Genomic DNA, 26,194 nt, shown 5'->3' on the forward strand with positions numbered 1-26,194 from the left:
GAGACTGGTCTCCCTGCAGTATAGTCATCTCACAATTTTGGTGCAAGGGTGACAAGAGTATAGTTGTCGCAGTGAAGTCCAAGCTCACTGTTGGATTTAATTCAATAACATTTATTAAGTACCTGATATTTTCAAAGCACTTTTGGCCAACTCAGAGCCCATAGCTTGCTGACAGAAAGCCATTTACTGACATGAGGCTAAATTAGGATATTAGAATAACTCAGAAGAAGTTTCTCCTTTGAGAAGCAAAACCAAAGGTGATCAGATAACAGGACAGACATAGGTACTATTAAAGTTTAGCTTGGCCTACATCAGGACAGACATACCTAAGAAGTAAGGGGAGATAAAATTCTATAGCAGGGAAGTCAATTAGGTGTGGCTAGTACCTGAACTAGGTGACAGAAATATCATTCCAAAAAAAAGAAAATCCTCTGACTCTCTGGAATCTTTCCCCACCCCACCCCCAAAAGAAATTTATTTTCCATTTTCAGATGGTCACCCCATCTATCCTTTATAAAAGCTTTGACCTTCCTTCTGTTCTGGGAGGAAGATGTTTCTAAACCATCTCCTCTCCTTGAGGCTAAGTATTCGACTTCCCTCTTGGTCACTCTCTCTAGCACCCAATAAAGGACTATTTTAATTCTAATGGACTGTGTGAGAGTGTGTAACTCTTTACAGAAGAATACCTGAGGACTTCCACCACCATTTCCCCATGACATTACTATATGAAGGATAGCATATTATATTATCTGTGGTCCTCCTTGTAGAAGACGGCAGTTGCATTTATTTTAAAATTTTGATTATAAGAAAATGACTGAACTGCCTAAAGCCTTTGGTGTCTATGCCTTATTTTCCCCTATCGGTCATATACCTCAAAGATGTCAAAGATGGAAACAAAGAGCCAATCTATGCCAAGATTGTCATAGTAACACTGCAGTAGCAAAGAACTGGAAACAATGTGGGTTCCCATCAACTGGAAACTGACTGAAAAAATTATGGAATAAGAATGTAAAGGTGTATTATGGTGCTGTAAGAAATGAGTTGTGACTCTATGTTGCATTGTTGTATTGTTAAAAGAAGTCTTTTCACCTTAGAGTTCCCTAAACCAATGGAATCAAAGATTCTATTTCTAAGAAATGAAGAAATTGGAAAAACATGGGAAATTTTGTATGAACCGATGCATATTAAAATAAGAACCAAGAGAATAACATACAAAATACATGTCATATAAAATGTAAATGAAAAGACCTTTAACTAGAAGGTGACCTCTGAGTAATAGAAAAAACCATAAACATCCTAGATAAAATGTGAAAAATCTTGCCTTTTTCATCATAGAAGGACTGAGGAAGACCTGAGTTCAAATCTGACTTCAAATACTAAACTAGCTGTGTGATCTTGGGCAAGCCACTTAACCATCTACCCCAGCTTCCTCATTTGTAAATTGGAGCTAATAACAGCACCTACATCCCAGGATTGTTATGAAGTCTGAATAAGATAATATTTGTATAATGCTTTGTATAGTGTCTGGCACATTATATGAACTTAATAAAATGTGTATTTCCTTCCTTCATAAAAGAAAGAAGGTAGGCTTTTAAAGAAGACTATTGTGTACCTCATCAAACAAAGTTTTTTTTCTTTCTTTTTTTTTTTTTTTTAGTGAGGCAATTGAGGTTAAGTGACTTGCCCAGGGTCACACAGCTAGTAAGTGTTAAGGGTCTGAGGCCGGATTTGAACTCAGGTCCTCCTGACTCCAGGGCCGGTGCTCTATACACTGTGCCACTTAGCTGCCCCAAAGTTTTTGCATTGTATATTTTTGCTTTGTGTTTGCACAAGGGAGGGTATAAAAGCTCGGGTTGAGAAGGAACTAGCTGCAATGTAAAGAGAAGGGATCAATAAAACAATTTAAAAATATATAATCATGATTAGTAGCAAAAACTCACATTTATATAGTGCCTGAAATGGTGTATGATTTGGGTAGAGGCCCTACAATCCAATCCCATCCAATAATCATTTATTAAGTCCACGCTACATGTAAGACATTGTACTAGATACAGGGTATTCAAAGCCAATGTGAAAAATCAACCTCAGTCCTCTAGGAGATTGTCCCCTATTACCTACATCATTAAATCCAAACTCCTCTACTAGGTGTTCAGGGCCCTCCCAATATGTCCCCACTCTACCTAGCCAGCCTTATCTCATCCTGCTTCCTGATGCACGCTCCATTCTCCTCATTGATTCTCAGACACCTGTCTTTGTGCTTCTGTTCACTCCTTGTTGGGACAAAATGAAATACTCATAAATTATTGAACAGTTAACACACAGAGATTTACTTATCCTTAATAGAGCAAAGATATATAGTAGCACTAAGGTCTTATAGAGATGGTTGTCTGCTCTTCACTTGGAAACACACCTGGTCATTAGGGAAGCAAATGGTGATTTAAGTGGTCTTTAGGTTTGGTGGTCCATTTACTCTCCAGGAACTCCCGCTCTCCCATCTCTGCTTTTGTTTTGTCCAGACGTTTCAATCATGTCTGACTCTTTGTGACCCCATTTGGGATTTTCTTGGCAAAGATACTGGAGTTGTTTTCCATTTCCTTCTAGAGATCTCTGCTTCTTTAAACCCCAACTATTTTTCCAGGCTTAATATTGAGTCCCATTTCTTCCCAGAAGTTTGTCCTGATCATCCTAGCATACAGATATATTTCTGTTTTTACTCTATCTTCATTTAATAAGATAACATACATTGTACAGTGCAAAGAATTCTGGCTCTGGAGTCCTGAGGCCTGGGTGTGAATCCTGACTCTGCCATTTTACTACTTGTGTGACCTTGAATTGGTCACCATCTAACATAAGTTCCTCTTATATAAAATGAAGATCTCTGATACCCTTTTCAACTTGAAATGGATTAATACACAAGTATTGGACTTGGGAGTCAGGAAGATCCAGATTTGAAATCCTTCTTAGACACCAGCTGTGTGACCAAGAGCAAGTCACTTAATCTTTGTTTGCTTCAGTTTCTTCAACAGTAAAATGGGGATAATAATAGCATTTTCTTTTTTTTTCTTTTTTTTTTTAGTGAGGCAATTGGGGTTAAGTGACTTGCTCAGGGTCCCACAGCTAGTAAGTGTTAAGTGTCTGAGGCCGGATTTGAACTCAGGTACTCCTGACTCCAGGGACGGTGCTCTATTCACTGCGCCACCTAGCTGCCCCAATAATAATAGCATTTTCATCCCAGGGGCATTATGAAATCCAAATGAGATAATACTTATGTGGCCTCAAATGTGAAGTACTTTGCAAACTTTACGTAGTATATAAACACTATATTATACTTTCAAAGTTCTTTGGATTTGTAGTCAGTAGATCTGAGTTCATAATTCTGGCTCCAACTTATACTAGCTGTGCAATTGTGGTTAGGACACAACCTCTCCAAATCTCAGTTTTGCTATCCATAAAATAGAAGTAATTCTATGAATATTACCGTACTTACTAGGTTGTAGGAAAACAGCTTGATAAGTCTTAAATCACCAAAGATTAGGAACTGTTATTAGGGGATCCATAAAGAACCAAAGAGCTTTGCCATATGTACATGATGAGGTCAGACACAGTCTAGGGCTGCCTGCCTTGGAAACAATATCTATGAAGGTTATAACACCTCAGTGCTTGACCATAGGTCAGTATTATTTTGGCTTTGGGCCATGAGTTTATTCTTTTTGTTTGTTTGTTTGGTTTTGGTTTTTGTTTGGTTTTTTGTTTGTTTTTTTTGCAGGGCAATGAAGGTTAAGTGACTTGCCCAGGGTCACACAGCTAGTAAGTGTCAAGTGTCTAAGGCCAGATTTGAACTCAGGTCCTTCTGAATCCAGGGTTGGTGCTTTATCCACTGTGCCACCTAGCTGCCCCCCATGAGTTTATTCTTTTGTGCCTTAAGATAGGGACTTTTCAGGATGATTTCAGAAAGGAAGAACACATGTATACTAACTTAGGTACCCAAAGTTGCACAGTAGAATGCTATGGCTAGATAAATGGAGGAAAGAGGATGTGGAAGTTGTTTGTCTAATTTTAGTTCTGCTCCTTATTACTTGTGTGTCCTTGGACAGTCTCTAGGGTTACCTGACTTTTGGGAGTTAGTAAAAATAATTCAACTGAATAATATTAAAGAAACATATAAAGAGATTAACCATGGGCAAATTACTATGCTAGGTGTTGGGGAAGGAAGGAGACAAATATTTACTAAGCACTTATCATGTGCCAAGCACTACATTAATCACTAGGAATGCGAATACAACCAAAAATAAAGGCAATCCCTACCCTCATAGAGTTTATACTCTGAATGATGAAGAAAACAGAGAATTGAAAAAAGGGGAGTAGGGGAAATGAAAGTACTCTTTAAGGGGCATGGTTTTAAAATCTGGAAGTCAGGAACAGAGCTGAGAGGAGGATGAAAACTGTTTGGAGCCCTCTATAAAATGGAGTTCTCCAGAGAAACTCACCATAGGGGGTAGGGAACAGGCCTTGCAAAGGGATAGTCCAGGTTCAAAAGGCCACAGTAGGGGCAGCTAGGTGGCACAGTGGATAGAGCACCGGCCCTGGAGTCAGGAGGACCTGAGTTCAAATCTGGCCTCAGACGCTTAACACTTACTAGCTGTGTGACCCTGGGCAAGTCACTTAACCCCAATTGCCTCACTTAAAAAAAGAAAAGGCCACAGGAAAGATTAGATATCCCAAGCAAAGTGACAGTAACAGCTCCCATGTGTTCTCTCTCAGGTGCTGATAGGAGTGCCACAATGAAGCAGCAACAGAGGGAGGATTTTGAAGTCTGAAAGTCAAGAACAGGGACTGGAAGGGAAACTAAGGGGAATAAAATTCTTAAGCTCTCAAAGAACCTCTATTCTTTTAGGATGGGGGTGGAGAGACAGATGCAACAAGAATTCAGATAAGTAAATACAAGAGCTGGGAGGGGTCAGGAAAGATTTCCCATATGAGCTGAATCTTGAGAAAGGCTAAGGAATCTAAGAGGTAGGAAAGTGCACATTTCAAGAATGAGAGACAATCTGTGGTAGGAGGTGGGAGATGGGATATATTTAAAATTTTTATTTATTTAATTTTTAGTTTGGGAAATAAAACAAGCATTTATATAACACAGTATAATAATAAAAAAGATGATTGCACATGGAACTGTGTACAACTTGCTATTCCTTTAAAATATATAATAAAGTTATCATGTAAATTTCTTTTTTCCCTTTTTTTCTACTCTCCCTCTCCCCCTCCCCCAAGATGGCTACCATTATAGACAAATATGTATGTGTGTATATATGTATGTATATACATATACATATGAGCATTTTGATTAGGGGCATGACATAGTCAGACGTGCTTCAGAAAGAATATTTGGTTAGTTGTAGGAGAAGAAAAAGACTGGAAGTAGGGAAACTAATTAAGAAGCTATTACAGTAATCCAAGAGAGAGGTGAGAAAGGGCTGAATAAAGATAGTAGCAAGATAGAGAAGAGAATGTATACAAGAAATGGCTTGGAGGTAGAAATGAAAAGACAATAACTAATTGGATAGAGGGGGTAAAGGAGAAGGAGGGGTCAAGAAGGAATCTAGTGTTAAGAAATTGGGTTACTGAAAAGATGGTGGTGCCCTCAACAGAAATAGGGAAGTTTTCTGGAGAAACGGGTATTTTTACGGGGAGAGATAATGAGTTCCATTTTTTCTTGATTGATATCTTTTGTTTTGACATCACTTTCATTCTCCAGTGTATATCCTTCCTTCCTTCCCCTTTCATAGAGTTATCTTTTATCACAAAGAATTATAAAAAATTATAAAAAAAAAAGAAATGGTTCAGCAAAACTAACCAACACATCAACCCCATCAACTAACATTATATTCAGTATTCCACACCTACAGACTCCCCCCACCTCTGCATTTCCTTTTGGAAATGTAGAGTTTCTAATGGGGTGGCTGAGAATCAATTTTCCACAAGCAGTTAGTGATGTAGGACTGCAGTTCAGGAGAGAGATTACATACAGGAGAGAGACTACATACAGAGATTTAGATGTCCTCTACACAGGGACAACAAATTTAATTCAATCAACAAACATTTATTTAAGGCATACTGCATTCAAGGGACCATACTAGGTACTTGGGATATGAATGAAAACAAATAGTCCCTGACCCAAAGGTTAAAAGTGCAGAGAGCCAGAAGAGAGCCCTGGATGGGAAATATGTAATGATATAACAAGGTAAGTGAGGAGTGGTGAGATAGGAGAAAAATATTCAAGTAAGAATTAAGGAATCAGAGTTTTCTATGGAACTTACACAGTCTGGTCTGAGAAACAAGACCTTCTCGGAAGATGCTAATAATCTGAGGTAGATTATCTCAACAACCAAAATGAAAGCGAAAGGATCAAAACAAAATCAACAGACATCTTGGGAAGAATGTACAAAAATTCCAGTGTTCTAAGCTACTAGGAAAGGTATGTGGACTTAGAAGGCCTGGAGAGATGTTGGACCCTTTAAAGTGCTCATCTAAGCCACAGGAGACTCCAAAGCCTTTAATGACTTCAGAATAAATAGCATTGACCAGGTGTCCTTCTGATAATTCTTAAGAAACCTCTTCACCTTGCCATCCCAACAAACCATCATCCCATCTCTCTTCTTTTCCTTGCCCACCTTCTAGAGAAAACCATCTACTCATTGCTTCTACTCCCTCTATTTCTACTTGCTTCTCAGCACGTTGCAATATGGCTTCTGACATCACCACTCAGTGGAAAGTTCTCTCCACCCAAGGGATCTCTTAATTGCTAGATCCAGTGGCCTTTTCTCAGTCATTTGATCTCAAATGAGATGGTATTTGTAAACATGCTTAGCACAGTACCTGGTACATAGTAGATGCTATATAAATACCTATTCTTTCTTCCTTCCCCTCAGTCTTCATCCGTCTTGACCTCTCCTCAACATTTGGCAATGTGGACCACCTAGCCTCCTGGATATTCTCTTCTCCCTGTTCTTTGGTGACACAATTTTGTTTTGGTTGTCTCTTGCTGACTGTCTGATGATTTTTTCCTTAGTCTTCTGCATCATCAACTGTGCACTACTCTCTAACTATGGATATCCCTCTGGCTCTGTCCTGGGGCCTTTTCTTCTTTCCTGTCCAGACAATCCTTAACCATTTTATGTGCCTGGACCTCTTTTGGCAGTTTGATATAGCCTATAGACACTTTCTCAGATAATATTTTTAAGTATAATAAAGTAAAATACATAGAATTACAAAGAAAAGAAATGATATTGAACTATAGCTATCAGAATATTTTTTAAAAGACGCCCACAGGGCAGCTAGGTGGTACAGGGGATAAAGCAGCAACCCTGGAGTCAGGAGGACCTGAGTTCAAATCCAACCTCAGACATTTGACACTTACTAGCTGTGTGACCCTGGGCAAGTCACTTAACCCCAATTTCCTCACACACGAAAAAAGACACCCACAAGTTCATGGATCCCAGATGAAGAACCATTGCTTTATGCTCTCTCTTAGTTATCTCATCACCTCCCTAGGGTCAATGATCATTTCTATGCAGATGATTGCCAGATCTATTATACTCTACTTTTATCGGCCATCTCTGCCTTTATATCCAATAGACATGTCAAACTCAATATGTGCAAAATGAAATTCATTAACTTCCTCCAAACTTCCATATTTCTGTTAAGGGGATGACAATCCTTTCAGACACCTAGCTCATAAACTGAGATTCATCCTTGACCCCTTTTCTCACCCTGACTCCTTGCCCTGTATCCTTCCAGTTGCTAAGTCTTATCAATTGTACCACTGCATTATTTTTGGCATCTCTTTCCTTCTCTCTACTCACAGAGACCTGAATTAGTTCAGGTGCTTGTCACCTCCTACCTAGACTGTTGTCACAGCCTTTTCACTGAATTCTTGGCTCTTAGAATATAATAGTTATAATCCGTCTGCCACATAGATGCCAAAACAATCTTCATAAAGTACAATTCTGACCATGTCACTCCCTTGCCCAAGAAACTTCAGTGGCTTTTTATTAATGGATGGATGAAGTTTAAACACTGTAAATGGCATTTAAAGCTCATTAAGAGAGACAGATAGAAAGATGTACATACACGCACACACATTGATGTAGACACAGACATGGACAGGGAGATGGACAAAAACAGAGACAGAGAAACAGAGACAATGACAGACATGGAGACAGAGACAGACAGAATATGGAATGACTGAGTGCTTATATGGACAAGCTCCTAGAGGAAACAGGAGGGTATAAATATGGTAATTGATGAAATATGACAATTAGTTCCAACCCAATGGAAACATGCTATGCAAATTCAAATAATACAAGCACTTTATAGGATTCATTATCCGTACTAATTGGGACCTATTATAATAGCTGATATTTCTAGAGTGTTTTCTGTTTTACAAAGGTCTTTAGCTCATTTGAGCTTCATGATAACCATTAAAAGTGGGTAGGATGGGGCAGCTAGGTGGCGCAGTGGATAGAGCACCAGCCCTGGAGTCAGGAGTACCTGAGTTCAAATCCAGCCTCAGACACTTAAACACTTACTAGCTGTGTAACTCTGGGCAAGTCACTTAACCCCAATTGCCTCACTTAAAAACAAACAAACAAAAAGTGGGTAGGATGCTTAAATTAAATCCATTTTACAGAGGAAACTGGTACTTGAGAGAAGTATAATAGCCAACATTTCTATGTTCTTTGCACCTCTTCCCTTTCTTTGAAAGAGGAGGAGGAGGGAGAATATGGGAGGGAATGTTTTCTATTTAGTCAGAGCAGTCATTGCATTGGTTTTGCCAAATGGTTGTTGTTTCTAGAGCAGACCCTCATGGGGTAAGGGCAAAGGTAAATATATCTGATAATGAATGACAGTGATCAATACAACTTGGTGGGGGCAGGGGAGAGAAGGGAAAGGAAGGAGAAGAATTTCTATGTTCACTAATAACAAAGCACATTGCATCAAATGATATGAGGCCATGCCTGGAGGCAAATCCCTTGTAAAACAGCTCCTCTCTGCTGCCCATCGCTTCTCCTTTCTGACTAAAGCTGAGACAGCACATGTTACAATTTTCAATTTGATCCAATCCAATCTTATTCAACATGTATTTACCGTGTATCCCATCCCAGCACAAGCACAGGTCAGAGGAGGTATGGCTGGGCAAAAGATCTAATTATTAGCAAGTTTTCCATTATATTGAGCCAAATCTGCCTCTGGACCTTCTTCTTCTTCCAATCCCAATCCCTATTGCTCTTAATTGTACCCTCTAGGGCCAAGCCAAACAAATTCAAACCTTCTATCTACCCCATGACAGTCTGTCAAACACTTAAAGATAGATATAATGTCTACCCTAATTCTTTTGTTGTTTTTATTTTAATAAAAACAACATTTATTAAACACCTCCTATGTACCAGGTACTGTGTTAATGTTGGTGATACAAAGAAAGGCAAACATAGTCCCTGCTCTCTAGGATTTCAGTCTAATGGAGGAGATAATATGAAGAAAAGAACTATGCACAAACAAGTTATATGCAAAAAAATCACAGAGAGAAAACATCATCATTAAGGAGGGTAAGGAAAGGTTTCTTAAAGAGGGTGGGACTTGAAGGGAGCCAAGAAAGGGAAGGGGAACATGAGGAAGAAGAGAATTCCAGGCACAGGGACCGCTAGTGAAAGTGTCATAGATCTGATGAAATGTCATGTCAGAAATAACAGAAGCCAGTGTCATTGGACCATAGATTACATGGTGGGAGTAATGTATAAGAAAACTGGAAATATAGGAACAGGATAGATTATTAAAAGACAAAGTTTTCCAGGCTAAATATTCTTGGGTCCCTCACTTGGTATAGTCTAACGCACTGATCATGTAACATCACATATTATTTTCATCTGTGTATTTTTCTGATACTCTATTAAAAAAACTGGTTGGTTGGGGGCGGCTAGGTGGTGCAGTGGATAAAGCGCCGGCCCTGGATTCAGGAGGACCTGAGTTCAAATCTGGCCTCAGACACTTGACACTTACTAGCTGTGTGACCCTGGGTGAGTCACTTAACCCCCATTGCCCTGCAAAACAAACAAACAAACAAACAAAACAAAACAAAAAAACCTGGTTGGTTTCAGGGAGCTCTTTGAGACTCATAAGTATGTCTCTCTTCTGAACATACCCCAGCTGGTGTCTAATTTAACCCCTTCCCTCTTTTTGGGGGGGAACCTTTCATATCCCATGTTTGTTTTCTCTATCTGATTCCTTAGACAGAATTTGGCATCTCTCTACTTATAAACAGCAGAAATAGAAAATCAATCAAACATGCCTGATCAAGAACCCATCCTATTGCTATAACAACAACAACAACAAAACCCATGACTTTTTTCTACCTTAGCAAGCTGCACTGGCATGAAGGAGATGAAGGGTCCAGGCCTCCTATAATGAATGAAGAACAGTGGCCAGGAGCTTGGTGAAAGTTTAGTGTGCCAAGTTCAGGGGCAACCTTCCCAAATGACCATTACTGACTCATATCCCTCTTTCTATTGTGTTCAGAAGACCATTGCACCTGAGGCTTTGGAAAATGCTCTAAATCATTAATAATAAGAGGAAATTCAAATGAAAACAACCCTGAGGGTTCACCTCACACCTTGTAAATTGGCAAAGATGACAAAAGATGGGAATAGTCAATGTTGGAAGGATTGTGGAAGGGCAGGTCCACCATTAGTGGACTGTTGGTGGAGCTATGAGTTGGGTCAACTATTCTGTAGAGTAATTTGAAATTATGAAAAGGAGATGACTAAAATATCCTAATCCTTTGATGCAGAGATTCTACTGCAAGGCATATACTCCCAAGGAAGTCAATGATAAAAAAAAACAGTCCCTTATACCCCCCAAATATTTACAGCTACATCTTTTTTAATGGTAGCAAAGAACCACAGCCAAAGTAAATGTCCATTGATTGGGAAATGGCCTAATTGTGACATATGGATATAAAAGTATAATAAATAATTTATAATATATGGTATATAATGGGCAGCTAGGTGGTGCCAGACTTAAAGTTAGAAAGACCTGAGTTAAAATATGGCCTTGGATACTTAGTAGCCAAATGAATGTGGGCAAGTCACTTAATCTCTACTTGCATCATTTATAAAATGGGGGTAATAATAGCACTTATCTCCCAGGCTTGTTGTGAGAATCAAATGAAATAATAAAGTGATTAAAACACAGTGCCTGCACAGAGTAAATGCTGCATCAATGTCGTCGCCATCGTCATCATCATCATCATCTGGTATATCTGGATATAATATGTGATATAAGAAATAATGAATATGATCAATTCAGAGAAGTATGGGAAGACTTATAGGAGCTAATACAAAGGGAAGTGAGTTAATCAAGGAAAAATATATAAGGACTACAATAACGTGCATGGAAACAACAATGAGAGCAACAACAACAGTGACAACAAGAACAAAAGAATTAAAGCTGTGAAATTATAATGACCAAATTTGATTCAAAATAAAAAAGAGATATGAAAAGGCACTTGTCCCCCCCTTTTTTTCAGAGATGCAAAACCATAGGTGTGTGATGCTATGTATCACACCAGACTTTTTCTATATGTTGGTTAATATTAACTTTTCCCTTCCCCAAACCCTACTCTTCTTTATTCTTTATTATAAGAGATGCAGGTAGAGGGGGAAGGATATTGGGAAATGAAGGTCATATAAAAGATATAATTAAAAATTACTTTTAAGGGGGTAGCTAGGTGGCCAGTGGATAAAGCACCTGCCCTGGATTCAGGAGGACCTGAGTTCAAATCCAGCCTCAGACACTTGACACTTACTATCTGTGTGACCTTGGGCAAGTCACTTAACCCTCATTGCCCCACCCCCCCCCAAAATTTTTAAATGGTAATATCTGACCCATTCTGTGACCAAAATGGATAGAAACTAAGACCTGAATCTCTCTTATCTTGCTGCCCCTTCCTGTGAATTTCATTCTAGACTGCTTGAGTGAATTAAAAAACATGATATAATAAGTCTATTACTTTGCACATTGTTGGTCTGTCTGACTTTTGTGCAAACTTTCTCCAGATCTCCAAACTTCTGGACTAGATTGTAAGGATGTCATGTGAAGGACAGATTAGATTTGGCTATTTAACCCCAGAGGGTAGAACTGGGGCCAATGGGAGACATTTTCAAACAGGCAAATTTTGGCTTGATGTCAGGGAAAAAAAATAACCTTCTTATAATCAATGCTATGCAAAAGTAGGACAAGTGGTTGACTTCCCAAAGAAGCTAAGAGTAAAACTAGGGAAGATGATGTACATTTCAGAAAGGAAAGGGGGAAATAATGGTATATCTGAGCATTGGGGGGAAGCACAATTGAGTGTAAAGAGGATTAGTTCTGGAAACAAAGAGCCTGGGCTCAAATTCTACGTTTGATCCAGGGCTTACTGCTAAATGTATTACCTTGGGCAAGTCACCTAACTTGCCTCCCCTTATCTGTAAACTGAAGAAGTTGAAGTAGAACAGGGCTTCTTTACTTTTGTTGTACCATGGATCCCTTTGACAGTCTAGCAAAGCCCATTAACCCCTTCATAAAATAATCTTTCTAAATTCATAAAATACATAAGACTGCAAAGGAAACCAATTGTATTGAAATAACGATGTGTTGTTTTTCCTGTCCAAGTTCATGGCCCCTCTTGAAATTTGTACATAGACGCAGGTTAAGAGCTGCAGGGATCCTTTTCAGCTCTAAATCTATTTTTCTAACTGCATTATTTTGTATTCTGTGATTGGACTTAGCACTTGCCCAGAAGTAACAGGTTAATTCAATCAAAGGAAGAATCCATGGCTTGATAATTCAGATACAAAATCAGCCAGGTCAGTACCCACTCATTAAGTATCTACTATGTGCTAGGCACTATACTAGGTTCAGGGATTCAGAACCAAACGTGAAACAGTTCTTGCCCTCAAACTGCTTATGTAATTAGAAAATCTGGGTCTGAATGACTACCTATGCTGCCTTAAGTAAATAGCTTTCATTCTCTAAGCTTAAGTTCCCTCTTCTAGAAAATGAAGAAATTGAAGTAGACATTCTCTAAGGTCTCTTCTAGCTTCAGATTCTAGGAACTTGATCTATGAACTTCCTCACAAGAGCCTTGAGGGGTGGGGTGGATCTTGCATGAATTTTTTTTTTTTTGAGGCAATGAGGGTGAAGTGACTTGCCCAAGGTCACACAGCTAGTGTCACATGTCTGAGACTGGATTTGAACTCAGGTCCTCCTGAATCCAAGGCTGGTGCTTTATCCACTGTACCACCTAGCTGCCCCTTGCATGAATTTTAACAGAGAGAGAAACTAAGGCTCAGAAGGACAAAGGTGATTTGTCCAGGATCACGTGACCCAGATCCTAGTCCCAGCCTACCAGAGTTTGATACCTTGCGTCCCTATAGGAAGAGATTTCCAGGTGATACAGGATGAGTCAGGCTAGGAGATGCCATGACCCAAAGTCATCAATCGGCTTGCTCATTTTCCCAGCCTTTCATCTTCCCAGCCTATTTCTTGGCTTTTAATTCTTTGCTAAAGTAGGGCTCTGCTTCCAGGGTTCAGGGTGCACTATCCCAAGCTTCAGGGGGTTTATGTAACTATTTTCAGAGATACTTCTAGGGATTTGTAAGTTTTCAGTTTTTCCAAGGTGGTATGATTTAAGGAGAGGTATGTTTACTACTCTCCTGACCTGTGCTCTGGTCTGCAAGCAACCACAGGCCTGCTTTTCTTCCCTGGAACTGTGAAAAGCGTGTAGTTCCACTGTGGCTGTAAGTTCCAGTGTGCTAATGCTCCTCCCTCACCTGGGACTACAACCTAAGATTGTGACCTGGATCTGAGTATAAGCAAAACAAGAGTCCTGCCTCAGTGCTAGCAAAAAGACCCTTGTAATCTCCTTTTGGCCAATTATTTGACCCCCTGTGGGCTGAGTTCCAGAAGCAGTTGCTACTGCTGCAGCTGATTCAGAGACCTTCAGGCCAACTCCTAGTTTGCTGGAGCTGGGCCTGTCCTATGCTGGTGCAGTCTTTGATGAATTGCTCTCCACTCTTATGTCTGTGCAAATGACCTTTCCTGCCAACCTTCTTTTTTTTTTTTTTGAGTGGGTCAATGAGGGTTAAGTGACTTGCCCAGGGTCACACAGCTAGTAAGTGTCAAGGGTCTGAGGCCGGATTCGAACTCAGGATCTCCTGAATCCAGGGCTGGTGCTTTATCCACTGAGCCATCTAGCTGCCCCTACTGCTGACCTTCTAAATTGTCTTTAGCTGGAAAATTATTTCATCCTGTCCTTTTGTGGGTTCTGCTGCTCTGGGAATTGTCTTATGGCATTATTTGAAGGTATTTGGGGGGTTTGGGGGAGAGCTCAGGCGAGTTATTGCCTTTTCTCTGCCATCTTGGCTCCGCCTCCCCAAAGTCATCCATCTGAACTGGAAGGTTTGGGTGAATATAGGGTCACAATAAAGGCTCCAGGCCCTTAGTAGGTGTATGTGAATACTCTAAGTCTAGATAGAGAGCTCAGCCAAGTTTAAAGCTGGAGAATTCCAAGAGGAAAGTGTACTAAGTGGAAGAGAAGAATCGAGAGGTAGATTCCAGATATTAAGGCCATGACCATTATTACTAGGGCTCAACAAGGATGGTGGCATCACACATAAATGTTATGAGTGGGAAAAAAAAGGTATACTGACCTTTTTTGTGTATGGGGTTATGGGGGTTAAGTGACTTGCCCAGGGTCACACAGCTAGTAAGTGTCAAGTGTCTGAGGTCAGATTTGAACTCAGGTCCTCCTGAATCCAGGGCCTGTGCTTTATCCACTGCACCACCTAGCTGCCCCCAGTATACTGACCTTTGAAGAGAACCCCAAATAATAAAATCTCAGAGCCCGGAATCTCAGAAGTCATTTCAATTACCCAAGTTGAAATTGCTTCTAAAACATACTTGAAGACTGACAACACAGGAGAGATCAGTACTTAAGGAAGCAGAGAACTCTACCATTGTGCAGTTCTTGCAATTATCACATTTTCCTTTATATTGAGTTAAAATCAATCTCTTGTGCACCAATCCATCCCCCTGCCTTCTCCCACAATGTTCCAAATCCATCTCTCTGAAGCCCTGTAGAATAACTCTAATCTGCCTTCCAAAGGACAATCCTTTCCATTTCTTGTAAGTAGCTATCCTCTGCTCCTCCCCCCTTCCCCGTTCCAATCCATCCACCCTTTCACTTCCCTTATTTCTTTCTTCCAATTGCATTCCCAGTTTCTTCCATTTCTCCAAGCAGCTTCTCCAGGAAAAACAAAGACAAAAAAGCAGCTCCCCTCTCCTGAGGCTCTCACAATCAGCCACTCAGCCAAGCTAGCCTTCCCAGACCTTTTGCCTTATATATTTGCACACATTGGGTACTTCATAAATACTTAATAACACCAATTGAATTGTTTTAGTCGAAAGAAATAAATGTAACTTATTTCCTCCAGTCACAGGACTGCATTGTGGGGGAGGGATGGGGAGCAGAAAAATGAGGGGGAGAAGACCTGTCTCTCTGCCCTTTGGGGAACTCATAGTCTGGTTGAGCCAGGGAAGGAATGAGTAAACCCAAGCTTGACCTCTCAGTGCTCAATGGTTGCCTTAGCAAAAGACCACAACAGTAGGAGGTCTGGGTGAGCTCTACAAGCTGACAGGAAGTAGAAAACCACAACATTCCGGAAGGAACAGAGATACATGTCCTGGATCCTAAAGAATGATTTCATCCCTAAGCCCTGAGTCTCTTTAAAATCCCTTCTACTAGCCCTCAAAGGAGTAGATTTTTCTCCGATGATCCATCAATGGGGGTAGAAAGCTTCATAAAGGATATGGCCCACAGGTGGAGCCCATGCATTAAGTAAGAGTTCATTATTTGTTTGCAAGCGATTAAGAATTGAGCAATGTCAGAGTCTGAAATGGGCCTTCGCCCTCAGACCATAGAGTGCCTGACCCTGAAGATGTTTGACAGCATAGATCACTGGGGCCCGAGGGGGCTTTAGGACAGTAAAACCCGACATTTATACAGTATTTTAGATCGGGGCTTCTGAAACTTTTCCCACTTGTTAGCCCTTTTCGCCAGAGCAATTTTTACCCTACCCTGGGTTTCGAGATATATAAAATAGGTCTACATAACCTTTTACTGTTGCTAATCTTTCGTGACCCCCACATTCAGTTATGCAACCCCACATGGGGTCGTGACCCACAGTTTAAGAAGCTTTGTTTTAGAGGTTGTAAATACAATTCATCTTGTTTGAGCCTCACAATCCTGTGTGATGGGCATTTAAGGCATCATCACTAATTTACAGCTGAGAAAACTAAGTCTCCGACTAAGTGACTTATCAAAAGTCATGTAACTCAAGTATCAGAAGTGCGATTTGAAATCAGTTCTTCCTGATTGCAGGGCCAGGATTCCATTCCGTTCACTTGCCTCCCTAGAACATAAAATACAGAATACTGACATTGGAAGAAACCTTAGAATATGGAACACAGATGGAAGGGGAAAGATGGAGAGATCTAGGCTACATTAGTGCTGTCAAACTCAAATAAAACCCCATATATAAAAACCTCTGTGGGCTACATATTGGTGTATTTTGTTTTTGGCGGGGCAATGAAGGTTAAGTGACGTGCCCAGGGTCACACAGCTAGTAAGTGTCAAGTGTCTGAGGCTGGATTTGAACTCAGGTCCTCCTGAATCCAGGGCCAGTGCTCTATCCACTGTACCACCTAGCTGTCGCTTGATATATTTTTAAAATGGGATATTATCAATGTTTTATTGTATTTTTATAAATAATATTTGTTTTTATTTTTGTCAAGTGAAATGTCCAGTAGACACCTTAAACTCAAGATGTCCAAAATAGAATTCATTATCTTTCCCCCTAGACCCCACCCCTTCCTACCTTTCCTAGTACAGTTAAGAACAATACCATCCTCCCAATCCCTCAGGCTTGCAACCTGAATATCATCTTCAACTCCTCACTATCTCTATCCCCAAGGTCTGCCCATTTCACCTTTGCAACATCTCTCAAATACACATTTGTGTTCCATATAGGGAAAAACTTCATCATGATTATAGCTGTCCAGTAGTGGAATGATCTGTCCTAAAGGCATTAGGTTCTTCTGGCTTCTTGAAGGCCTTTGACAAAGGCTGGCAGATTCCTTATCACAGATGTTGGAGAAGGAATTCTTGGTCACCTATAAATTGGATGTCATGAACTATAAAGTCCTTTCCAACTTTAAATATAGATCCATACACTGTTTGAGCTAGAATTAAATTCAGAACATAGAAAAGAGTGGAAGGAGAAAACATTTAATAAGCATTTACTATGTACCAAGCAAGGGCGGTGAGGTGGCTCATTGGCTAAAGCTCTGGGTTTGGAGTCAGGAAGACTCATCTTCCTGAGTTCAAATCCGGCTTCAGACATTAACTCCTCGGGTAACCTAGGGCAAGTCATTTAGCCCTATTTGACTCAGTTTCTTCATCTGTAAAATGAACTGGAGAAGAAAATGGTAAACCACCCCATGGCGGGAGCAGGGGGGGGGGTGTAACAAAGAGTCAAATATGATTGAAATGTACCAAGCACTGTACTAATTGGGGAAACAAATAGAATGTCAGAGATAGAATACCTATCAGAGATGACTTTGACTGACATCCTTGTTTTAGAAATGAGGAAATGGATCTAGAATGGAAAATTTTCATGTTTAAATCTTAATTTATGGAAATTTAAGGGAAGGGAATAAACATTTAGGTAGCACCAACTCTGTGCTAAGAATTTCTACAAATATCTCATTTGATCCTCATAACAATTCTGCAAGTTAGATGTTATTATTATCCCCATTTTGTAGTTGAGGGAACTGAGGCAGGCAGAGTTTAAGTGACTTGCCCAGGATCACAAAGCTAAGTATCTGAGGCTGTACTTCAACTCAGGTCTTCCTGACTTTAGGCTTAGTGTTCTGTCCACTGTGCCACCATCTGCCTCTAACAGAGGTCTTCTGTTCCATTCCCTTCCTTTTACAGATGAAGGAAACTGAATCCCAAGGAGGTTGAGGACTTTACAAGTCATACATATAGTAAGGAAAACCCAGGAATCAAATCCCTGACCTGTAAGCCATTATACCAAACTGCTTCTAAAATGCCCCAAATTCCACAGTACTGCAAAAAATACATGAAGATCATCAATGATACCATCTAATCCAATAAAACAAGCATTTATTAAATACCCACTGTGTACAAGGCACCATACTACATGCAACAAGAAGTGTAGAATTGGGGAGAGGAAAGCTTGCTCCCAATGACAGGCTGACTGATGCTTTACCTTCTCAGAAACCTCTGAAGGTCACAATCCCAGCAAGGGGACACTTTTGTTCCTGGGGGATAGTGAAATGTTAAAAGACTTTATGATTATGCAGGAGTGGATTGGCAATTAGAAGTATTAAAAGTTGACAGGCAGCTGGGCTTGATGAATGATGTCCTCAGATTTAAAGAGAAACCACACAGGTAGGATGAGAGGCTTGGCTGGGGAGTTTGGGGAGGTCACTCCCGACAAGCATGATAATCAGCCTGAACAATGTTTGACTGCTGTAATTACAGAACATGGGATGTTGGAAGCTGGGAGGGGTCTTAGAAGCCACTGAGACCGAGGATTTTTGGTGAGCTGCTTTGTCTGCCTGCTCATCTTGCCAGATTATTTCTTGGCTTTTAACTCCTCACAGTGGAGCCCTGCTTCTAGGATGTACTGTCCCAAGCTACAGGGGGTCCCAAATGGTTCAGTTTAGGCTCGTTCTTGACCCGCCTGGCCTGTAAGTAACCATGGGGCTGCTTTCTCTTTAACCCAGAAGCAGAAATCTGATTTAAATATGATTCTCTATGGTCGAAAGCTTGCTGTGCCTGTGCCCCTCCCCCACTGGTCCACTGACGCTTAAGTCCACTGCCTGAGTAACACCACAGTGTTCCCATTTCTGCTCCAGCAGAGACTCCCCTACTGTTTCTTCCCAGCCAACTGCTGGACCCCCTCACCAGTCCACGAGCCGAGTTTTAGAAAAGGCCACTGACGCTGAAGATTAAGAGCCTCCGGAGGCACGGCTTGCCTGGGGCTGGATCTGCACTGCGTGCTGTGCTCTTCTCTCACCCTGTACAGCAGACGATCCCTGCTGCCTTTTCAAGCCATCTTTGACTGGAAAATAGTCTCACTCTGTTCTTTTGTGGGTTTTGCTGCTCCAGGAGCTGTCTTATGGTATTTTGTTTGTTTGTTTGTTTGTTTTTGAGGTATGTGGGTATATTTGTCAGGAGCTCAGAGACTTACAGTGTTTCCTCTGCCATCTTGGCTCTGCCCCTTCAAGACCAGGGATTCTCAATCTGGGGTCCACGAACTTGTTTTTTTTTTTAATTGACTATTTTGTTTCAATGTACAGGACCTGATTTCCTTTGTAAATCCTACATATTTTATGCATTTTAAAGCATTATTTTGAGAAGTGGTCTCTGGGCTTCCCCATGATGCCAAAGGGTTCCACACAAAAGGTTAAGAACCCCTGGTTTATTCCAATGTCTTCATTTTGCAGATGGGGAAACTGAGACCCAGAGGCAAGGCAGCAGCTTCCCCAAAGCTAGGATTAGAAACCAGGTATTCTGAGCTCTGTGTAAGGGAGGAAAAATGGTGTGGTGGGGGTGGGGGGACTTGTGGCATACTTATTGAAGCTAAAGGAGAAAGCTTCTGAATCTGTACTGAGGGAATGAGAGAGGACAGGAGATCTCTGAGGATCATCTACATTTAACAGATCATGCATTGAGATAGGTTGAACAGCAGGGGATAGCCATTGTTACTGGGGGAAAAGCAATTTGAATTAGTTACTGATTATATAATGAGCTAATATCCATTAAGGTGTGAATGGTTAATGATGGGTTAACAGGTTACCCTTTCAAAGGTGTTTACTATCACATGGGACTCCTGCCAAATGCCTTCTCCCAGAGGGATGAAATGCTAATGATGGAATGTCAGAAAGTATGCCAAGCTACTGGGAGAGAGAGAGAGAGAGAGAGAGAGAGAGAGAGAGAGAGAGAGAGAGAGAGAGAGAGAGAGAGAGAGAGAGGTTTGGGCAAGGGCCCATTCCCAGAGCCCCTCAAATCAGGTCTTCCTTGCCAAGAGTATTGTGCTCCACCCAGTCTCACTAACTCAGACTCCCCCTTCCTCTGGTCCCTTAACACTAGCTCAGTGACAAGAAGTGTGGGGATACAGGGAAGTTGATGGAAAATAGGGGACATAGAGGGATCAGGGAGCACTTAGTAGGGGAGATGGGGCAGTCCAAGGAATCCTTGGCCTTGAGTGTTTGGCAGAGCCTGGGCTTACATGGAGATCTTGCCAATCATCCAGGTCTGTTTTATTTATGGGCTGTGCTGAGAAGTGGTGAGTTCTTCCATCACTGAGCACCTCAAGGATGCTGGAAGGCCACTTTTCAGGGAGGTTCTAGTGAGAATCCCTGCTTCTGGCATGAATTGGTCTAGAGGCCTGTCATTGGCTCTTCCAAAGCTAAGATCATGTTTCTTCTATTTGCAGCTATCTGAAGATCTCTACAATCCTTTGGTTGTGATTAGTGGACACAATCAGGAACTGAGGTAGCTAGATTTGGAACCAGAAGACCCAGGTTCAAGTCCTCATTTTATTGTTTACTAGCAGTGTGACTCTCAACCCTCTCTGGACCTCAGTTTACTCATTTATAAAATGGAAGCAATAATATCTGCTCTATCTCCCTCAAAAGATCCCTATGAAAGCTCAAAAGTTCTATTTACAAAGAAAAGCTTAAGAGAAAGAGGTGGCATGGTAGAGAGGATAGAAAACCTGTACTGGGGGGCAGCTAGGTGGCACAGTGGATAAAATACTGGCCCTGGATTCTGGAGGACATGAGTTCAAATCCAACACTTGACGCTTATGATATAGTGGGAAAATGGGGTAGAGGTTGGGGTTGGGGTTCTTGGGAATTCCTCTTTAAAGAATTACACCCTCTTCAGAACACAAAACTTAGTTGGAATAAGGTGATAGTTTATTTAGGGCCAAGGGAAGGGAAGGGTGGGGGGAGGGAAACCATGAAAGAAATCCTTGGACTTTTCATGGGGAGATTTGGCATAAAGCACATGGCTCAGAGGTACCAAATCTCCTGGAACAGGAGACTGGAAGGTACTTTTATAGAGGACTGATGGGGGTGGACCATCTTCCTGTGGAAAGTTCCTTTAGTGAGGGAGGATCATCCCCCACTGGTAGTGACTAGAGGAATTGGGTGAGGGGTGGCTACGGATCCCTCTTCTGGACACAAAGGCCGCAGCCACACCCAAATTTATCTCCCCAGGGTAAGGGAGACCAGAATGAAGGGTAGGAATCCCAAGCTAGCTCAGTCCGATTTGGTTCCTCTAGGCCTTATCTGTCCTCTGGTTTAGTTTCTCAAGGAGAAGATTCCTCGGTGTGCCCCAGAGAAATTCTGGGGTGCTCTGCGCCCCATGACACTAGCTGTATGACCCTGGGCAAGTCACTTAACCCTCATTGCCAAGAAAGAAAGAAAGAAAGAAAGAAAGAGAGAGAGAGAGAGAGAGAGAGAGAGAGAGAGAGAAAGAAAGAAAGAAAGAAAGAAAGAAAGAAAGAAAGAAAGAAAGAAAGAAAGAAAGAAAGAGTGAGTCATGGGGCGCAGAGCACCCCAGAAGTTCTCTGGGGCACACCAAGGAATCTTCTCCTTGAGAAACTAAACCAGAGGACAGATAACGCCTAGAGAGATAAGCTGAACCAAACGGGACTGAGCTAGCTTCGGATTCCTACCCTTCATTCTGGTCTCCCTTACTCTGGGGAGATAAATTTGGGTGTGGCTTCGGCCTTTGTGTTCTGAAGAGGGATCTGTAGCCACCCCTCACCCAATTCCTCTAGTCACTACCAGTGGGGGATGGTCCTCCACTGCTCACCCAATTCCCCCAGCTACCCCCAGTGGGGGATGATCCTCCCTCACTAAAGGAACTTTCCACAGGAAGATGGTCCACCCCCATCAGTCCTCTATAAAAGTATCTTCCAGTCTCCTGTTCCAGGAGATTTGGTACCTCTGAGCCATGTGCTTTATGCCAAATCTCCCCATGAAAAGTCCAAGGATTTCTTTCATGGTTTCCCTCCCCCCACCCTTCCCTTCCCTTGTTCCTCAATAAACTATCACCTTATTCTAACTACGTTTTGTGTGCAAGAGGGTGTAATTCTTTAAAGAGGAATTCCCAAGAACCCCAATCCCTAACCCAACCCGTACCTAATTTTCCCCCATATCGAAAGAAAGAAAGAAAGAAAGAAAGAAAGAAAGAAAGAAAGAAAGAAAGAAAGAAAGAAAGAAAGAAAGAAAGAAAGAAAGAAAAGAAAACCTGTACCTAGAACCTTGTACATATTCTGGCTATGTGATCCTGGGCAATTCACTCAACCTCTCAGTGCTCTAGGCAACCCTTAAAACCTAAAAGTTTCAGGAAAGGTGCTGACTTGCATAGATAGAAGATTCCTCCTTTAGAGAATTCCCAATAGCAATGAAATCAAAAGCCTATAGAAATGTTAGCTATTACTCTCAAAACATGATGAGATTTCCAAGACATCCCTCCAGAATACACTAGGGTTTTATTTGTTTGTTTGTTTGTTTTTGTTGTTTTGTTTTTTGTGGGGCAATGAGGGTTAAGTGACTTGTCTGGGGTCACACAGCTAGTAAGTGTCAAGTAATTGAGGCTGGATTTGAACTCAGGTCCTCCTGAATCCAGGACTGGTGCTTTATCCACTGTGCCTGCCACCTAGTTGCCCCCAGAATGCATTAAGTTTTGCAGAATACCTTACTCACCACAACCTTGTAAAGTAGGTAGTATAAGCATTTACAACCCCAGGGCATACTTGCTACTTATCCTTTGAGAATCTAGAGGTAACCCTGAAGGATTGTAGAGAAAAGCTTCTCCTGTTATAGCTCACCAACCCTCATTGGTTTGGTCCTCCTCTTTATGATTATGTTAGTTGGGCAATTAACTTTTAATAAACGTTACTTACTAAAAGTTATACAGTAAGAAAAATGGGTACAATCATATCCTCAGTAGTCCATGACACATCAAAGAAAGAGGAAAAGGAACAGGACTCCCATGTAGAAAAATATTTATAGCAGGTCTTTTTGGAGTAACAAAGAATTGGAAACTGATCAGGTGCCCATCAATTAGAAAAAGGCTGAATGAGTTTTGCTATATGAATATGATGGAATACATTTGTATTGCAAGAAATGATGAAGGGGTTGGTTTCGGACAAAAATAGAAGACTGGTATGAACTGATACAGAGTGAAGTGAACAGAACCAGGAGAACAAATTATATTCTGACAACAATGTTGTAAAGACAAATAACTCCGAAAGACTTGGAAACTCTGGTCATACGATAGTCTTCCACAAAACCTCCACAAGCCCATATGGCTTATGATGAAAGATGCTGCCAACCTCCTGACAGAGAGGTGAGATAGGCTTAGAGTGCAGATTGAAGCATAAATTTTTGGACATAGTAATAATAATAATAATAGTAATAATAGTAAATGTATCAGAGCTAAGCAGGGTAGATTGATTTCAACTCCATGCTTAAAAATTATTATTCCCACTTACTAGAGTAGGAAACTGAAGTTCAGAGAGGAGAGACATACACAGTACCAGACAAATGCAAAATGTGGTAGAGTTGGAATTTGAATCCACCTCCATCCAGACCATAAGACCTTAGGCTGAACTGTCCTTAAGGAATGTAGAAGAGCAGTGAGCAGTAGATAATAGATGACATGGCTAACAGAAATAGGTTGGTGGAGGTATTCAAAAGTGAATCTTTCTGTCAATCTGTAATTGAGACAGCTAGGTAGTACAGTAGATAGAATGCTGGACCTGGGGCAGGGAGTTCAAATCTGGGCTCAGACACTTGTTGACTGTGACCATGTGCAAATCACTTAACACTGATTGCCTCAGTTTCTTCATCTGTAAAATGAGCTGGATAAGGAAATGTCAATCCACTTTAGTATCTTTGCCGGAAAACCCTCAGATGAAATCATAGTTGGACATGACTGAAAGAGAAACTAAACAACAACAAGATGGTACAGAGGATAGAGTAATAGTTCTGAAGTTCAAATCCTGCCTCAGACATTTACTAGTTGTGTGACCCTGGTCAAGTCACTTAACCTCCATTTGCCTAATCTGTAAAATGGGGATAATAAAAATTACCTACCTTCCAAGGTTTTAAGGATCAAATGAGATATTTGTATTATTAACCAAGCACAATACCTGGTGCATAGTAGAGTCTACATACATGTTGGGTTGTTATTATTATTTCTTATATCCTCAGCATGATTGCTGTACTGCAATCCTTTTGGGATAGAGGTTTTCCTGGGAACTAGAAAATTTAGGACTTAATGATCTCTCCTTTATCCTGAGGGGAAATGGAAGGGAGGGAAATGAAGCATGGGGTAGCTATTTAATACCTCGGAGGCACGGCTTGGTGTGGTTTGCTGGAGCCGCAGCCTTGCTCAGCTCTGCTCTACATTTGTCTCATCAAAAGAGGACTTTGCTAGAAACCAGATGCTCCAGCAGAGCTTTCCTGGAAAACTGAATCACAAAAGAAAAAAAAATCAATGACCTGGCTCTAGGCCCTGGAAAAGCTGACATGGGTGATGGCACCGTGGAACCAGCCAGGCCTCATAACACAGTTTGCAAGGATGGGATCCAAAACACACAGTGCCTACAAGGAGACACTGCAGGGGAACTCGACATGTCTTGGGCTTGTCTGTGCAGACTTCATGGAAATGAATGTTACTGGAAACATGTCTAATAATTCAGTGCCAGATGCAAGTAGGACTGCAGCCCATGCTCGATGAAGATCATTTAAAGCAACTGGGGATAGAAGATAAGACTGAAGGCAGATATGGGTTGTAGTTGTTGTTCGGTTGTGTCCAACTCTTCATGACTCCATGTGGGGTTTTCTTGGCAAAGATACTAGGGTGGTTTGCTATTTCCTTCTCCAGCTCATTTTATAGATGAGGAAACTGAGGCAAACAGGGTTAAGTGACTTGTCCAAGGTCACAAAGCTAGTATATGTCTGAGGCCAGATTTGAACTTGGGAAGATGAGTCTTCCTGAATCCAAGCCTAGTGCTCTATCCACTTCACCACCTAATTGCCCAATTACTAGAGGTCTCCAAGTAGAGTCTGAATGACCATTTGTCATGTATATTTTAGGGAGAAATCCTTTTTAGATATACAATGTTCTCTGAAGCTACTTCTATCCCTGAGAAACTGAGATTCTGTGGTTTTGCGGGAATGTAGAGTCAAGTCTAGGAAACATGACAGTCAAGACTGGCTACCCCAGTTCCTGATTAAGTGTATAATAATCACCACCATAACCACAAAGAAGAAATGTGATTTCAACATCAAAAGAGACAGAGATAGTCTGAAAACTTTTATCAAAGGCAGAGGTGGGAAACAGAAACAAGTTTGGCTCAGCGGCAGAGAAACACGAATTTGAACAACTTCCCACAATGGGTTCCCTGTTCTCTGACCCCTTATAAGTGATTATCATCTCAGCCTCTCAGAGGAGCCCTGATCACTCACTCACTCACTCACTCACTCACTCACTCACTCACTCACTCACTCACTCACTCACTCACTCACTCACTGCCCTCTACCAACCTTTAACTGTTCTCTGGTTGTGATTCTCTTCCCTCCTTAGGTTGTGAGCTTCCTGAAGTTGGTATTCAAGTCTGTTTCTCTGTCACACCTAGAGTGTGAGTTCCCTGAGGGCAGGGCCTGTGGTCTATTCTGCTCCTTTAAGTCTCAGCTAAAATCCCATCTTCCATAGGAAGCTTCTTCCAGCCCCTCTTAATTCTAGTACCTTTCCTCTGTTAATTATTTCCTATTTATCCTAGCTATATCTTACTTTGTATATATTGTTTGCATGTTGTGAGCTCCTTAAGGGATGGGACTATCTTTTGCCTTTTTTTTTTTTATCCCCAGTGCTTAACATGGTGCCTGACACACAGTAAGCTCATAATAAATGTTGAGTGAGTAAGTGAGTGAGTAAATGAATGAATAAACACATAGTTGTACATGCAGGAGATGTCAGAAA

This window comes from Dromiciops gliroides, chromosome 2 (genome assembly GCF_019393635.1).
Source record: "Dromiciops gliroides isolate mDroGli1 chromosome 2, mDroGli1.pri, whole genome shotgun sequence".
Taxonomy (NCBI): Eukaryota; Metazoa; Chordata; class Mammalia; order Microbiotheria; family Microbiotheriidae; genus Dromiciops; species Dromiciops gliroides.